The 17,675-nt window shown below is 44.5% G+C and overlaps 1 protein-coding gene across 2 annotated transcripts in view; it reads right to left on the reverse strand.

Moving 5' to 3' along the window:
* The window catches only part of NOS2 (nitric oxide synthase 2), a 46,157-nt gene that overhangs the window by 22,043 nt on the left and 6,439 nt on the right, over positions 1–17,675 (reverse strand). Inside the window, exon 2 of one of the 2 annotated variants that reach the window (XM_025210635.1) lies at positions 16,336–16,416. The exons of the other annotated variant lie outside the window; for it this stretch is intronic. The gene's annotated coding sequence lies outside the window, so the exon portion shown is untranslated. The remainder of the gene's footprint in view (positions 1–16,335; positions 16,417–17,675) is intronic. 2 annotated transcript variants of the gene reach the window in all.

Genomic DNA, 17,675 nt, shown 5'->3' on the forward strand with positions numbered 1-17,675 from the left:
ATTTCAACAGAATTTTTCCATAGCAGTGTTTTTTAAATTTGTTTTCCTCTACCCATTGTCCTTCTTTTAGCTTAAATTGCCTTGTTTCTCAAGTGTTACTCGATTACTCTGAAAAGTTTATGAGTGTTATCCATGGTCCATTGAATGAAACAATAGGTTAAGAGACTTGACCATACTCGATTGTGATATGACACTGGCTTACTGGGAAACATGGGGAAAGTCATTTCCCAGCACTCTGCATCTATAATACATAGCTAATGATGCTTTAGTATCAGGATGAAGCATGGTTGTACACAAAATGGAAAATGACTTGCATGTACAAAGTGCACTGCCTGATTTAGCTGTGGTTTCTCCATCAGATGTAACCAGAATTGAATCTAAAATGTTGAGTATGCAGGAATGTGTTTAATATGATTACCTATCAGGGCTGTCCAACTGGTGGCCTGTGGACCTCCAAAGAGTTAAGCTGAGGTCCACAGATTCCCAGTCCAGACATCACTTTCCCCACCACTCCAGTTGCTGTTGCCAGAGTCTCTGGTCTCTCCCTTCCCACTTCAGCTTCCACATCTTGCCTCGTCCCCCCTCACCTCACTTGGGCAAGGTGGGAGAAGGCAGAGCAGCCAAGGGAGTTTCCTGCTGTGGGAGTTGAAGGACCCAGGGACTCTGCAGTGCAAATGATGGAGGGCATGCAATGTGATGGGGGCCACACAGTGCAGTTGCGGGGTGGCAGGAGCACTTGCACAGTGGAAAGGAGGCACCTACTGCAAAGTGTGTGGCAGGTGCCTGCCTGACAGAGAGTGTCCATGTGGCAACATGCCATGGCATGCAGCCCACCTGGCATACAGCCTGGGGGGCATGTTGCCCACACAATGAGAAGTTGGACAGCCCTGACCTATCTATTTGAGAGAACTGTGTTTACACTTATTGAATTGGCTGTTCAAGAACATCAGGGAAGAGGTGCTTGGGAGCTGGCCCTCCTTCACACAATGCCTGTCTTCCCAAAGGAATAGAGGAACCCACAATTTCTCCTTTGATATGCTCTTGTTTAAAATGTTTCTACCAGTCAGGAAGTGGCAGCAAGGAGTGACAGTGCTATGTGATGTGGGTAACCGATTTCCACATCCAAACGATGAGTCATCCATGGTAGGAACTGGTCTTCATAAAAAATATCCAATTACCGGTGGCTGCACATTTCTCACAAGATAACTACTGTCTCCAATCTTTCCTCAAAGGGAATTTAAAAGGCATCTTTCATAGATGAACCTACAGACTTTACTTTATAAATCTACTGGATACAAAAAATCATGAACTAAATATAGACATTGGATTTATGGCACATTATAACCTGCCTGCCTTCCAGTGACCCCAAGTAACATCTCTATAACTTCCCAGCTGCATTTTATTGCCTATCAACATTCCCCTCTGCTATTGTTTCCTCCTCCCCTTCCCACTCTCTCTCCAATCTTTCCTCAAAGGGAATTCACAAAGCATCTTTCACGGATGAACCCATGCAGACTGGCATGTGCTTGCGTGGACCATTTCTCAAACTTTTACAAATAAATTAGAACAACTAAAGCTGCAGGATGAATGGTAGGATGCCCATCAGAACCCTTTTGTCTGGGGCTGAGCAATTTTGCACCATTCTACTTTGGTTCTTCTTCATAATAGCAGGATTATAACTGGTTACATTTGAAAGTAAAACTTGCGTGCATCATGGGGCTGTGTCTGAGAATTTAGGAAAGTTTTGGGTGTTGAAATTACTGACTCAAGTCCCTAATGGATTTTGCTATTTCCTCATGGCTTAAAATGCCATCTGCCATGCAGCAGATTTTCCTCCCTGCAGGGCAAATTCTGTGGCATAAAATTAATTTCCTCCCAAATATGACTCCAAGACATGGGGAATTTTAAGGGTCTTGGGTTGCAAAGCAGAATGCAGCATTCCTAAAGCATTAAGATCTTACCCAGCATCTTCTGAGCAGCAAGTAGCTACCTTTACCCACTCTTCTTGTTTTCCCATGCCTGGAGAGTGCCAAAATCTGTTTTATCCCTGGAGTAACTCTTGCTTTATATCAAAGTGCTGCTAGGCTGGCTGGATTCCAGCAAGTCTGATGATGGATGCTGCAAGAAGCACATTGGCAAACAGGCAGAAAAGAAATTACAAAAGGGGGAATTGGCTGTGTGGGGATTGGAAGTGAGAGTTCAGATTTGGATTGATGAGAAGGGGAGCATCTCTCCCATACTCTGACTGTAAACGTGAACTGTTGATATTGTTTGACGATCTGGGTGAAGGGCTTGCCCTTAAAAGTTTTGTTAACAATTCTTAAGTCAGTCCAGATTTCTCTAATGGGACCCGATTCGTTACCCAGTAACACCATGGCAAAATGCCCATTGAGTTTGGAACGTGGAATTTGAGCAGGTGCTTAATCCACAGACGGGTCCATTAAGAGTACCAAGTATCCTGAATTCCTGTGCAACACACAGCCCAATCTGCTCTGAAACAGACTCCCTGTGAAAAGTCACACATTCATTGTGTGAACCCAGATCTCATCCCTTTCCTGGGCTTGGGTTCACTATAAAGGATTGTAAAATAACATTGCTCATCATAAACCTTCTAGAGCAAGACTACTTCTATAGTTTCTCCCTCAAGGCTGTTAATCCCACATAGTAGATCCTCTATAACTCCTGCCTCTCTAATGGTTGGAAGGGACTTAGCTATGACGCTTAGCTGCTTGTGTCTGAAAGCATGCTATATAAGCGGGGGGAGAGAGGTTGTTAACACAGAATAAACAGTATGTCAGCAGGGAAGATCAGTGAGGATACTCTTGCTCTTGAGTCTAAGGGAAACCCTTTACAAAACTCTCTCAGGAGTGAGCCCCTTGCCTTTTGAGTTTGTTTCATTCAGTACCTTTCAGAGCGTATTGCAGTTTTTAGTTAAATTTGGCTTGTCCCTGGCTTACCCAGCAAGATTTTACCCTACTTCATTCAAAACAGCATTACATTATTCGTACGATTATCACATTCTGTATCAGTGCCATTGCAACCAATTGGTAAATAAGTAAAAAACGCTAAAATAACCCAGTTGTGCAACTTTTTTTCTCCCAGGGCTGGTGACTTTGTCTTAAGTGAAATGTAGAATTTCAGCCCAGAGGCAAAGCTGCTGGTCACGAGAATTCATTTAGCAGCAATTTCATAACAGCAAATCAAGCATTTTTAGTTTTACAAGACAATGTTTTCCAGCGTGTTGAGTGAATTGGAGTGCCTCAGTTTCTTGGGCTACCTTAAAGGTACCTGATTTTCAGAAAGTGATGAACACCTGCCCTCTAAGCATTAGGTGCCTTTAAAATATCTCAGATTGAGGTACTTAAAAACTCTAGTCACTTTGGAAGACTCAGCCATCATTTATGTGCTCATCCTGTGGCTACCTGTGTTGTATATACCCTTCACATGTACAGAATGAGTGTTTTCTTCTTTACACATTTCAGTTTCACAAATGCAGCTCCTTGCTATAACAGAATTTGGATCTTATTGTACCAGTGTCCTAACTGGCTGTACCCAAAGGAGTAGTGCTGGTAGTAAATTTATTTGTACTAGGAGTGTCTCCACGTTCGTTAATGAGCAGTAGTTACAGCGCATTTAGTTTAGTACTTGCTTAATGAAGTACTAATTAAATGTGCAGTAACTATAGTTACTGTGCAGTAGCACCAGCACATAGGTTTTTTAGTGATGCTTACTGCACAGTAGCCTAATACTACTGTGCAGTAGTGTATTAGCACATTTTTTGTCTGGCATGTGTTATTAGGTTACTGCGCATTAAACATCTTCTGTCGACGTGCCAGTGGTAGTGTCTAGAAGCCCCAGTCAATGACCAAAGCAGCACACTGTCCTTGGCAATGTACAAACACAGGGCAAAAAGGTGGTCCCTGCCCAAAGAGCTTTCATACTAAGGATATGTTGAATATCTAATCACTCCTATGACTGCTGTGTAGTGTAGCCATATCAAGCTAGCCTCATCAGTGACCACACTGTAGATGAACATTAATATAAGACAAAGGAAGGACACAAGCAGAGATGGGGGCTCAAGGAAACTGGAATACTGCTCAGAATGAAAGCCAGTAGCAACACTGCTGCCTAACAAGCTAATGTGTTGTCACTTTGTGGTGCCCTAAAGAAGAATATAATCATTCAAGGGGAAGTAGTATCATAAAAAACCATATGAGTCAATGATTTGGACTTTTGCATTTTTCAGAACTGCTCATTACATCTTTGGGAAATTGACCACTTGGTGGCACAAATGTCATAGCTTCCTCTTTTAACATCACCCATCTATTTCCTATTTCTTTTGGGGAACATCTTTGTTCAGCTACCTGTACTGGATAGGCATTTTCATCATGTCTTTAAGTGTTTTGTTACCTAACTGAAGAGAAGACATAACATCGTCCATTTGGAAATTAACTGCCACATTATCAGACTTAAACTCTTTGGAACAGGCACCATGTCACTGCTCTGTGTATGCACAGTGCCCAGCACTGCAGGACTTGGAGCCATCAACAGTGTCCCTATACTCCACAGTAAGTTAAGAAGTTAATAACAACAGTGGTGTGATGTTTCATACAACATTTGGGTGCCACATCATATTGGGATAATGCCTAGAAACCCTAGCCCTCTAAGGTTACTACTTATCTCCATCTGACAAAGTTAATGGAAGTATTGGAACATTTCTTGGAAAAGAAGTAACTTTCGCTCCTCAATTCTCCCACCAGACATTTAGAATGGTTCTAGAAGAGCAAACACAATTTTAGATAAGAACACACTGTGGTATCCAGGAACCTCTACAATGAGTGCTTTTCTGTATCAAGGGTGTTGGTTGCAGCCATGTTTGTCTAAAGACATAGGCAGATAAAGTAATTTGAGTAAATGAAGTCTCTTTTATTAAACAAACTGAATAGTTGGAAAAATTGTTCTTTGCAAGCTTTTGGTCACACACACCCTCCTTCAGGCATAGGGAAAGTCTGCTGGTCTTCTCTCTAGGGTCCAAATAGAAGCTTAAGCCAGCATGCAAAATGCAGGTCTTTGAAACTGCATATGCAAGGCAGGGAACATTAGAGGGGATAGGAGTTAATAGGTATGAGACAGGTCAGTGGGGGCAAGGGGAGGAGGAAACAACAGAAGAGGGGAATGCTGGCAGGCAATAAAATAATGCAGGGAAGATATAGAGATGTTACTTGGGGTTATCAGATGGCAGGCAGGTTATAATGTGCCATCAATCCATGTCTATATTTAGTCCAGGGTTTTTTGTATCTAGTAGATTTATAAAGTAAAATTTGTAGGTTCATCTATGAAAGATGCCTTGTAAATTCCCTTTGAGGAAAGTTTGGAGAGAGAGTAGTTATTTTGTGAGAAATGTGCACCCACCGGTAATTGGGTATTTTTGTCTTTTTATAGATTTTTGGTGTGCATTCATTCAGGTATGCAGTTGTTGTTTGGTTTCTCTTATGTAGTTTTATCCAGGCATTCAGTCCACTGGATGAGATATAAAACATTTCTGGAGGTGCAGGTGTAAGATCCAGGACATCTCCACCACCTGCACAATAACTAAGGACCACAACAGAACCATCACCGTAGCAGGGCACTGTGGTGCACTTGCCACTTTAAGAGGAGATGCTGCCCAAGAAGCAGCTTCCAGGAGGTTCGGGGGCTGACTGCAGGCTCACTTGACCGGAAGATGACCAGGCTGGGGCCAGATAAGCCCAGTGCCTGAGCCAGTCAGGGTCACAAAGGGTTCCCCAGTTCAAAGGAGAATTTGAAAGAGGGAACAGAGCCAGTCAGCCCAGAGAAAGGGATGAGTGGAGGCATAGGGCAAAGGAAGAGAGCACCCCCGCCCAGAAAAGGAAGTGGAGCAGGTCACAAAGAGATCTCCAGCCCAAAGGAGGATCTGAAAGAGGGAACAGAGCCCACCAAACCAAAGAAGGGACTGAGTGGGGCACAAAGGGTTCCCCAGCCCAGAGAGGGACTGCACGAGGAACTAGGGTTTTGAGGACCCGGAGATAGAGAGCAGAGAAGGACCCAGATGGTCTGAGAGTCCCGAGAGGGCTAAGGGAAGCAAAGAGCTGAAGCGATAACACCTGCGAGGCTTGGGTTGTGGTGCAGGGGAGGAATGGAGCCACACAATTTGCTCTTCAGGCTATAGGTGTCCTGCAGGGGCACTGCCAAGCCAAGAGGGCCCATTTAGCACAAAGGCTGATTGAGATTAGTGGGGTCCACGAGGGACCACTGAAGACTTGATTGGACTCAGGCTGTCTCTAAGGCCCATGGGCAGCCTTCTTTAATTAACCTCAGTAGCAACAAGGTGTGGTGGGCAAGCAATTAAGGGAGGGCAACTTTAGAGACAGAGCTGTACAGTCACCAGGGGCATCACAACTGCCCCTGTGCCTCGAACCTGCTACAATCACCATTCCTGGATCTTACATCTGCACCTCCAGAAATGTTTTATATCTTATCCAGTGCACTGAATGCCCAGATGGAAACTATGTAGGAGAAACCAAACAACAACTGCGTACCAGAATGAATGCACACCAAAAATCTATAAAAGACAAGAACACCCAATTACCAGTCGGTGCACATTTCTCACAAGATGACTACTCTCTCTCCAGTCTCTCAGTTCTAATCCTCAAAGGGAATTTACACAGCACCTTTCATAGCGGAACCTACAAACTTCACTTCATAAATCTCTCAGAAAATTATGGACTAAATATAGACATTGGATTTACAGTATACTATAGCCTGCCTGCTACCTGATAATCCCAGATAACCTCTCTCACACTTATTAACTCCTATCCCCTCTGATGTTCCCTGCCTTGCATTTTCACAGACCTGCATTTTGCATGCTGGCTTAAGCTTCTATTTGGACCCTAGAGAGACCAGCAGACTCTCCCTATACCTGTGCCCAATATCTTGCAAAGAACAATTTTTCCAGCTATTCAGTTTGTTAAATAAAAGATATCACTTTTACCCAAATAACATTGTCTGTCTTCTATATCAAGTGATACTTGATGATTTCTTGACTTTCTCTTCCAGTACCAGCATGATTTTAAGGGTGCTGTGAAGGCAGTCCTTACGTCCCTTCTGTGTAGGAGTGGTGTAAAATGACTCATGTTGCTGAAGACAGATGAGTGTGTTATGGTGCTCTCCATAAGTGACTCAGGCTCATGTCAGACTTATATAACGACATGTTATAACACAGTCCAAAACAATCTAAATGTTTTTACTTGTATGTATTCTATTCAAATAGATATCTGAATAATACAGTCAAAATTAAATATTGATTTCATTGAACTCATAGAATCACAGAAATATAGGGTTGGAAGAGACCTCAGGAAGTCATCCAGTCCAACCTCATGCTCAAAGCAGAACCATTCCCAACTAGATCATCCCAGCCAAAGCTTTATCTGCCCACATCTTAAAAACCTCCAAAGATGGAAACTCCACAACTTCTCTGGATAACCTAGTCCAGTGCTTTTTTACCCTCCTCCTGAGAAAGTTTTTGCCTAATATCTAACCTAAACTTCTCTTGATGTAACTTGAGACCGTTGCTCCTTGTTCTGTATCTACAACCATTGAGAACAGTCCAGCTCCATCCTCTTTGGAACCACCCTTCAGATAGCTGCAGGCTGCTATTAAATCCCCTCTCAGTCTTCTCTTCTCCAAGTTAAATAAGCCCAGATCCCTCAGCCTCTTCTCATAAACCATGTACCCCAGTCCCCTAATCATTTTTGTTGCCCTCCACTGGACTCTCCCCAATTTGTCCAGATCCTTTCTGTAGTGGGGGGCCCCAAACTGGACACTACTCCAGATGTGGCTTCCCCAGTGCTGGATAGAGGGGAAGAATCACTTCCCTTGATCTGCTGGCAATGCTCCTACCAGTGCAGCCCAGTATGCCATTAGCCTTCTTTGCAACAAGGGCATACTGTTTGCTCATGTTCAGCTTATGGTTCACTGTAACCCTCAGATCCTTTTCTGCAGAGCTGCTGCTTGGCCAGTCAGTCTCCAGCTTGTACTGGTGTATAGGATTGTTCCATCCTAAATGCAAAACCCTGAACTTGTCCTTATTGAACCTCATGAGATTTCTTTTCATCCAGTTCTCCAATTTGTCCAGGTCTCTCTGAATCCTAGTTCTACCCTCCAGCATATCTACTACTCCCCCAGCTTGATGTCGTCTGCAAATTTGCTTCCAGTGCACTCCATCTCATCTTTATGGCTGTTGATGAAGGTATTGAAATGACATGCTTAAAATAGTTGCAATAACTTTTCATTGGCATGTTTACATAAATCTGAATGCTCTCATGGAAGTGTCAGGCAGGAAGGTCTGAGATATCAATGTCTTGATAAGGGAGCTGCATTATAAGCAGAAAAGATTGTATTAACAAAGCTTAGAATAAGAGGAACCCATTGCCTAGCAAGGGGAATGTGGTCTAGATCTGTATTTTTAATGGTGTCCCTAGCAGAACAGTGTAGAATAACCTGGACTGTCCATCTAATACATTTTATTGGCTTCTTCCTTTAGAAACAGTTGTGTTTCTAAGCCTTAAACACACTGCATAAACCACGACTGAAAAAAGCCAGCTAAAAACTACGACTGCAAAAAGCCAACAACAAAGTTTTGATTTTTTTCTACATTCATACAAATCTTGTTGTAAGGGACTCACTGGGAATTAGTCAGCAATTTTCCTATATTGCAGAAGACCACTTAGTAGGGGAGGCAAAAGCAAATGACTCTTAAGATAAACAAACAAAGGAGCAAAATTTCAGGAAAAAAAACCTCAGTTTATTTTTGTCCTTTCCTAGAAATAAGAAGACGTGTTGCAAGTTAGAGGCATGAAGACAGATCTGACCCGAAGAGTCAATGGGAATGCCAAGTGATGAGCAGTTCTAAAAAGATATAAAGAAGATCAGACTAAAATATCTGCTGGACCATCCTGACCTTAAACTCTATCAAAATCATGCCTTTCAAGTCACGCCTGTTATAATCTCAGGTCTGTTTGTGTTTCTTCTGGACATCAGCGTTCTTCTTTCATTATGATCAGTTTGTCCATATGTATCCCTCCTTTGCCTCCTTTTCCCACTCCCTTCTGCTCTAACTCCTGCTTCCCTTTGGCCCTATTCTACCTAGATCCATGTGACCTTGTCTGATGAAGATATTTTTTGTGTGAACAGTACTTTGTGATGTAATCCTTGTATGTCTGCCTTTATGAATTCATACATGTATTTAATTTAGGAAAAATTAATTAATTTAAGAATTTCATGCATAGTTGGCACTTGGTGAATGCTTTACTGGTGCAAGCATTAACTAGTAAAGTTAATCATTTATATATTGCCCTGCTGCTTCTGGTTTCTCATTTTGATTTGAAGACGTAGCCACTAATCTGTGATGTGGCAAGGGAGTGGAGATATTATTTTTAATGGGATTTGGATCAAACCCTTGTTTTCAATTTATATTTGCTTCAGTGCATCTTTTTTAATGTGGAAATTGGAGAGTAGTAGAATGGGTCTACAAGTCTCAATAAACTAGGCCCTGAAGCAGTTTGGGGGGGAGGGGTGGGACACGAGCCTCTGTCCCTGCCCGCCCCCACCATCATTCTTGACGGGCAATTTGCTAGTCCTTATTATACCCATAGATATTTGTTCTTTAAATGATACCTGAGTTGTCCTAAGATTCCCTCTTATATAATTTGTATAATTTGTCTGCCTCTTTATAAAAGATTTCATTTTCTAAAAGAAATCTCTTTGGCCCAAATAACTTTGCCAGGTGTGCATCCTCACTTATTATTTGTCTTTGGTGAAAAGGTATGATATTCCCTGAATTTATCCTTTAGGAGCATCCATGCCAAATACAAAGTTTTAAATTTCCTTTCTCTTGATTCTGTTTGCCTGGAAGTAGTATATAGGAACACCGACTCATCAGTTTGACAGATGGCTGTCTTGGCCACCATTCTGGGACTGTAAGTCCCACCCTGTCATATGATCTTTGACGTTGCAAAGCACGCCCCCTTTTCTCCTTATATGGAACATGACATCACACACCCCAACTCATCCCAGTCACACGATGTGTGACATCACAAGCCCCCCCACCCAGTCACATGATGCATGACATCTAAAACCTGCCCCTGCCCCTAGTCACATGATGTGTGACACCAAAAAACCCACCCCTGGCCCTGGTGCGTGGCACTGCCATCACATGGTCTGTGACTCATAGATTCATAGATGCTAGGGTTGGGACCTCAGCAAATCATCGAGTCTGACCCCCTGCATAGGCAGGAAAGAGGGCTGGGGGGAGATGGCCCCTGGCAGCTGCCTATCCAGCCTTCTCTTAAAGACTCCCAAGGTAGGGGAGAGCACCACCTCCCTTGCAAGCCCATTCCAAATTTTAGCCACCCTCACCGGGAAGAAGCTTTTCATAGATTCATAGATTCATAGATGTTAGGGTTGGAAGGGACCTCAATAGATCATCGAGTCTGACCCCCTGCATAAGCAGGAAAGAAGCTTGTGGCCATTATTTCTTGTAACCCCCGGGGGCGCCTTGGTGAATAAATACTCACCAATTCCCTTCTGTGCCCCCGTGATGAACTTATAGGCAGCCACAAGGTCGCCTCTCAACCTTCTCTTGTGGAGGCTGAATAGATCCAGTTTCTTTAATCAACCGCTACGTGTCCGTGCCTAATTCTAGTCCGCCGTCCTGCATTCCCCGACCCACGTGCCAGGGCTGCTGGCCACAGCCCGCCGCGTGCCCCCAAAAGCCTCGGACCACTCCCGGCCCGCACAGAGGCCACAAGATCCTCTCAGCCTTCTCTTGCAGAGGCTAAAGAGGTCCAGGTCCCTCAGTCTCTCCTCATAGGGCTTGTCCTGTAAACCCTTAACCATATGAGTGGCCCTCCTCTGGACCCTCTCAAGGTTATCCATATCCTTCTTGAAGTATGGCGCCCAAAACTGGATGCAGTACTCCAACTGTGGTCTGACCAATGCTGCATAGAGGGGAAGTATCACTTCCTTGGATCTATTCATCATGCATCTGCTGATGCATGATAAAGTGCGGTTAGCTTTGCTGATGATTTTGTCGCACTGACAACTCATGTTCATCTTGGAGTCCACTATGACTCTGAGATCCCTTTCCGCTTCTGTGCTGCTGAAAGGGTCACTTCCCAGCCAGTAGATGCACTGGATATTTTTGCACTCTGCACTGTCCTTGTTGTACTGCATCCTATTGTGTACTGCCCACTTTTCTAACCTGTCCAGGTCTGCCTGCAATCATTCCCTACCCTCTGGAGTGTGCACATCACCCCACAATTTAGTATCATCTGCAAACTTGGACATAGTACACTTGACACCCACATCCAAATCACTGATGAAGATATTGAAGAATACAGGTCCAAGGACTGAACCCTGCGGGACCCCACTACCCACATCCTTCCAGGTCAATACCAACTCATCTACTACCACTCTCTGGGTGCAACCGCTAAGCCAATTTGCCACCCACTGGACTATGTCACAGTGTCTTAATTTATTTATGAGAATAGGGTGAGCTACCGTATTGAAGGCCTTGCTAAAGTCCACGAAACCAACATCCACCTCTACTCCTGCATCTAAGCATTTTGTGACCCTGTCATAAAATGAAACCAGATTGGTCAGGCATGATCTACCTGCTACAAATCCATGCTGGTTTCCCTGCTGACCAAGAGGATTGACGAGAAGAACACCTGCGCCCCCATCTTCCTAAGCCTGGTCCCCAGAGCCCTGTAGTCACTCACGGTATGGTCTGGACTACTCCTGGCCGCATCATTTGTTCCTACATGGATGAGAACCATAGGATAGCTGTCGGAGGGCCAGTTAAGGTTAGGAATTCTCACCGTGATGTCCCTGATCCTGGCTCCAGGCAGGCAGCAGACCTCACGTGCCATAGGATCCAGATGACAGATGGGTCTCTCTGTTCCGTCCAGCAAGGAGTCACCCACAACGATGATGTGGCGTCTTTTCTTCCGCTTACCTGGCCAGCCCTCAGCTTGCTCAGAGATGGCAGCAGGCCCCTCCAGTGCACTTTCCCCCACCGCACACTCCTCCAATATAGCCAGGGCCTCATATTTGTTTCCCAACTGCACCGGGGGAGCTGTCTCTATGGTGAGGGGTCTGGCCCCTGAGATGACCGTCCTCCACTCACCAGAATCTACTTCAGGGCATTCCCTTGCAGCTTCTCCACCAGAAGTTTTGTGCTCCAGAGAATGAAAGAAGGACAGCCCATTCAGGCCCCAAAGCCCACCCCTTATCCTGCAAGACCTGCCCTAAATCAAATGGTACAGTCATGACATCAGACCCCAGACCGCAATGTTGGCTCCAGAATTCTCCACCCCATTACATGATGCATGACATCAGCAGAGTTGCCTGACAGTCCTCAACCACACCCCCCACTCCACATGCTGCACAGCACCACCCTAGCCCACCAGGCACAGACATGGCCTATTGGGTAGTGGGGGTTGTGATCCCTCTAACAACCCAGCCCACCAACCCAGACCAATTGGCAGAGGCTTCAGAGGCCTCAGACCTCCCCAAGAACAGCGCTCAACCAACCAGAGTAAGTAGAGGGGTAGGGGCCTAAGCTGCAAACCCACCTGGTCTATCTGCGGGCCCTCTGTTTGTCTGAGACCGTGCTAAGGCAAGCAGGGGCAGATTTGGATTCTTACACTACATCTGTAAGACCCCTCATCCTCACCACACCACCAAGAATTATTAGACAGCCACAGAGAAAGTGTTAGCATAGGAGGAGGACAGCTCCCTAGCCCAAAGACTCCCTGAGATGCCTGAACTTGTTCTGGAAGCACAAGTGAACATGCAAGAGCAGATCTGTGAGCTGGAGACCCAGGCCCCTGAAGCAGATGTTGAGAATTTGGAAGAAGAGGGTGGCCTTGTGCCACAGCCTGCATAGAAAGAAGAGGTTGATGGGGGAGCAGAGAGGTAAGAGACTTGAAGCATGGTTGTGGGGGGCACTTAGATTTGATGGTGGTGTGGGGTTCATCCCATACTGGGGAGGTAGGAAGTAGGGCTGTGCAAAACTTCGGTCCCCAATTAAATTCAGTGGAGATTTGGCCTGATTCGGTGGCTGAATCTCCTAATCTGAATCGAATCAGGAGACTCTTTAATCTCTCCAAATCGGTTCAGAGAGATTTGGAAAGATTTGGCGATTTGGACATAGACACAGCTTTAAATGTTATTTCTATGTACCTCAAGGTACCAGGTGGCTCGCGAATGCTGCGATGCGGGGGTGCATGGAGTGTCCCACAGAAGCACAGGGGGCTTCCCAGTGCTCTCAGCAGCAGACCCGGAAGTGGACCAGAAGCACTTCCAGTCCACTTCCAGGTCTGCTGGGGAGCATGCAGGGGGGGCCCCCCACACCGTCCTGGCTCAGCAACTGGTGCCTCCTGGGTCTAGGGGTGCATCCAGGGTCCCTCCATGGCCAATCACCGAGCTGGGAGGGCATGGGGGAGGCCCTGCATGCTCAGCTGCAGACCCGGAAGTGGACCAGAAGTATCCACCCATGCTCCTGTGAGACGCTCCATCCACCCCACCATTGCAGTGTTCACGAGACATACCTGGTACCTCGAGGTATATAGAAAAAACATTTGAAGCTGTGTCTATGGCCGAATCGCTGATTCTCTGAATCAGCATCGAATCTTCAGATTCAGATTCAGTCGAATCGAATCAGAGACAGTGATCCAAATAAATGAATCGAATCACTGTCCCTGATTTCAGGCCGAATCCGAATCCAAACCGAATATGGCCCACTTTGCACACCCCTAGTAGGAAATAGCTAAGGATTGATTAAACAGTGGCTAACTAAGATTTTTATTTGAACCCCTCTGCAGTTAGATGAAGCTTTTTTAGTGACTAAGGAAAGCCTGCCCACCAGTACACCTGTAAACCTGACACCGGAAAGAAGCAGCTGTTTTAGCACAGAACAGAGACTAGATGATGATGAAAATTTTAGAAGACAATTAGGTGTTGAATCAACAGGTCCTGTTTTATGTCACGAATGTAAAATCTTCATGAAGTCACTTATGCCCATTTCTTTTTATGACATAATGAAACACTGTTTGAGGATGAGGCTTTTTGAAAAGTTCATGGGTTGTGTTTTTGATGAGGTGGGGGTCAAGGATGTCATGCTTGTGTTGCCTGGTTAGATGAAGATAGAAAACAAACCATTTGGGAACTTTGTGAGGAGCTGCGTATGGAAAGTATACTAAATGCAGTTATGGCAATTAGATTTGCCAAGAGAATTCTGAGAATTACTGAGAAACATTTAGCTTAGGATATAGAGCTTCTAAACACTGTGTATTTTGCAGAAGATCTTAATGCTGCTCTTTGTGGTTTGATCCCTGGGGAAGATAAACCTCTTGTACCCTGTACTGAATGCTTAATTAGCACTAGCAATTATAAAACCCTGCTTAAGAGAAGGATTTAGCAAAAACAGTTTAAAATGTGTTTTACAATTTTTTCTGTCCTGGGGGGTAAAGAAGGAAGACTAAAGCACAATTGTTTTCAGCTGGACAGATTACCACTTGCTTTAGTGCCTTGGATCTCTAAGCACATTCATATGGGGGCATGTTGTTAAGATAAAGCCAATAAGACTTAGTTGTCTCTAGAAATTATAAAACGCCTTCTTAGGAGAAGGTTTAGCAAAATAAACCAGTATATATTGTAAAGGTTTTTGATGAAAATAAAGACTGATTTAAAAATATATATTCCCACAGGTTTTGTGCGCTACGCTACAGAGTGGGCTGTCATATTTGGGAGGGGCAGAGCAGGTGGTGAATTTCCCAGAACCAGGGGATATGTTGTAAAGATAAACCTACCAGCAAAAAAATGTAGATATGTGACCAGACCTTCTAACAGCAGACACCTACATGTTTTAAGACTAAAGGGACTGTCTTTCCCAAAATATTTTTTTAGTGGTGACTGTGTTTTAAAACCATTTGATATATACCTTACAGACACTATTTTACTTACTGTATTATTTAATTTTTAATACAGAGGGCATGCTTACTGTGTTGTTTGATTTTTATTACAGAGAGCTTATCTAGTGGGAAAGCCACATGTAATTTTACTACAGTAAGGTAAAAAATTATTTTAAACTAGAGGGGTTATTTGTGGCTGTGTTAATATAAGCACACTAAGTTATAACAACTGTATGTAACTGTTTGTTTTCAAACAGAACCCCTTCTTCTAAAACAGAAAAGCAGAACAAACACATAATTCATGTTTTTATCCAATATTAAAAGGTACTTTTTTCTAAATCAACCTTTGAAACTTTGTGTGTTTCTTGGGAAGGCTAGGTGTGTGTAAATTGGTGCCCTGTGAATGTAGAGATAGAGAGTGGGGTTCAGCAAATTTAAAATTTGTAGTGTGTGAGGCTTAGTCAAACATTTGTGGAAAGCGAATTCTCAAAGCTGAGATGTAAATTTGATATTTCTTAGGTGATCACACGCAACACTCCTGGAGAAGGGCAGGAACCAGGTTGGAGATCTCTAAAACGCTTTCAGAAAACCACAGAAATGCTCAGCCTGCTGATCAGAATACCCAAGGATGAGAAGACCAACAGGACAGAACAGAAGGGCCTGGTTCCTGTCACAACCCAGTGATTTTTGTGCCTCGGCACTATGGAATTTCCTGGCCACATGAGAGCTCCTTTGCATGGCAGAGTGTTCTGCTGCAATTGAGAACCCGCGTGTAAGAGAGAGTTCCCGCCAATTTGCAGTTTCCTTTGCAGGATGCATTTCTTCTTTGCAGCACAGAAATGCACGGTGCAAAGAGTTCCCGCTATTCGGATGCAAATTTGTGCCCCGCTATTGGCCAGTGCTAAATTATTCACACGTGGCGGCTAGTAATTGGCTCGCTGGCCGTTTAAAATTCCGCGCGACTTCCGCCCAAGTCGAAGAGCTTTGAGCACGCTGCAGAGTGCCTCTGAAGTTATCTGACTTGTGGCTGCCGATCGATAGACTGATCACCTATCGATCTTTCTTCCCGTCATCGAGCGCAACCCCGACGTACCCCTTTCCCCGCCGGCTTCGAATTGCGGACGGATTAACTGGCTTGGGCCCTGCCAGCTGGAGCAACTCGTGTGGTTGTTCCGACCACCGGACCACCTGCGTCATGATTGCAAGCGGCGTGAGTAAAGTTTTTTGCAACCAACAAGTTGTGTCTGCCTCTCCATTCACCAGCCCGCCCTGACGTACGAGCGTAACTCGAGTCGGCCCTGGCCGTCCGAGACAGTTCCTTAGAAGAAAACACGCCACCTACCTCTGAGAAAACCATGTGTAAAAACACAAGGATTCACACTCCCAAAGCAGGTGATCTGTATAAACCAGGAGATCTGTTGAACTAAGAAACATAACAAAAGGTTAGTGAGGGGTCTTGTACCATCACCTCTTCTTAATGTATTAGTATACATTTATACATACCAACATAAAGGGAGTGGTTGAGAACAACATAAACTCCGTGGAGTGAATAAAAGCAATCACCCTCAAGAAGTCAGAAGTACTGATTGCAACAGGGTGATTTGTTTACATCTATGAACATTATAAAGAGACCAGGGTATGGTGACCAACCCTCAACAGGACATGTTGAGATATGACTGAGGAAAAACCTAGAAAACCAAGAAAAATGGTAACAGGTAACCACCCTCAATTATCCAGGCCTGGTGCCTACAACGGGATGGCTTGCTTACACCTAAGAATGCTACAAAGAACCTGGCAGGGTGGCATCACTCCAAAATTGAATGGATTTGATTCCGTTATAACAGCTCTACAGGGACAAATCAAAGGTCTGCTGCCTCCCTGGGGACCGCAGAGAGAATCCTCAGGATCCAGCCCTCCGACTAGTACCCAATGCTCTTCATCCATGTGGGAACAAATGACACGGCCAGGATAATCCAGACCAGAGCATGAGCAACTACAGGGCTCTGGGTAGTCATTTCTTTTGTGCTCCCAGTTGCAGGCCATGGTCCTAAGAGGAAAGGATCGAGGAAGTCGATGTGATTTAATGGGTGATGTGACCGGTGTGGGTGGGGTTTGTGCCGTTACATGCCATTTAAGGGGAAAAGGGAGTGGAATTTGTGATGTCAAAGACCATCTGACGGGGCAGGACTTCCAGCCCCAAGATGGCAGACAAGACAGCCACCTGTTTAGTTGATGAGCAGGTGTTCCTATATGCTACTCCTGGAAATTCCCTTTTGAAGTATCTATTACCAAAACAAATTGGTTTTTTTTTAACCTCGAAACATCTCCTGTGTGTTACTCAGGACATAGTCATCAAAACGATGACTCTTCTCTCCAAATGCCAGCCATGAACTCTATGGCTCAGCTTAGTTTTAATGGCCTAGAAATGTGACCATATAGCAGTGATAGAAAAGGAACATTCACTTTTTAAGGCAAGGAATCCCTAATCTTTTAAAGGAAAGGCTCTGCTTGTCTTAGGTCCTTGTATTCTATAGCATGGATGATTTTCAAAGACATAAATGTCAGCTAAATACCTAACTCCTACTGGACAACAATGGGGATTATACACCTGGCTGCCATTTCTGTCTTTGAAACTCTCTTCTAAGAACTATTTTACTAGACACTCTCTTTTCTATAAATCCA

This window comes from Alligator sinensis, unplaced genomic scaffold (genome assembly GCF_000455745.1).
Source record: "Alligator sinensis unplaced genomic scaffold, ASM45574v1 scaffold118_1, whole genome shotgun sequence".
NCBI classification, from domain to species: Eukaryota; Metazoa; Chordata; order Crocodylia; family Alligatoridae; genus Alligator; species Alligator sinensis.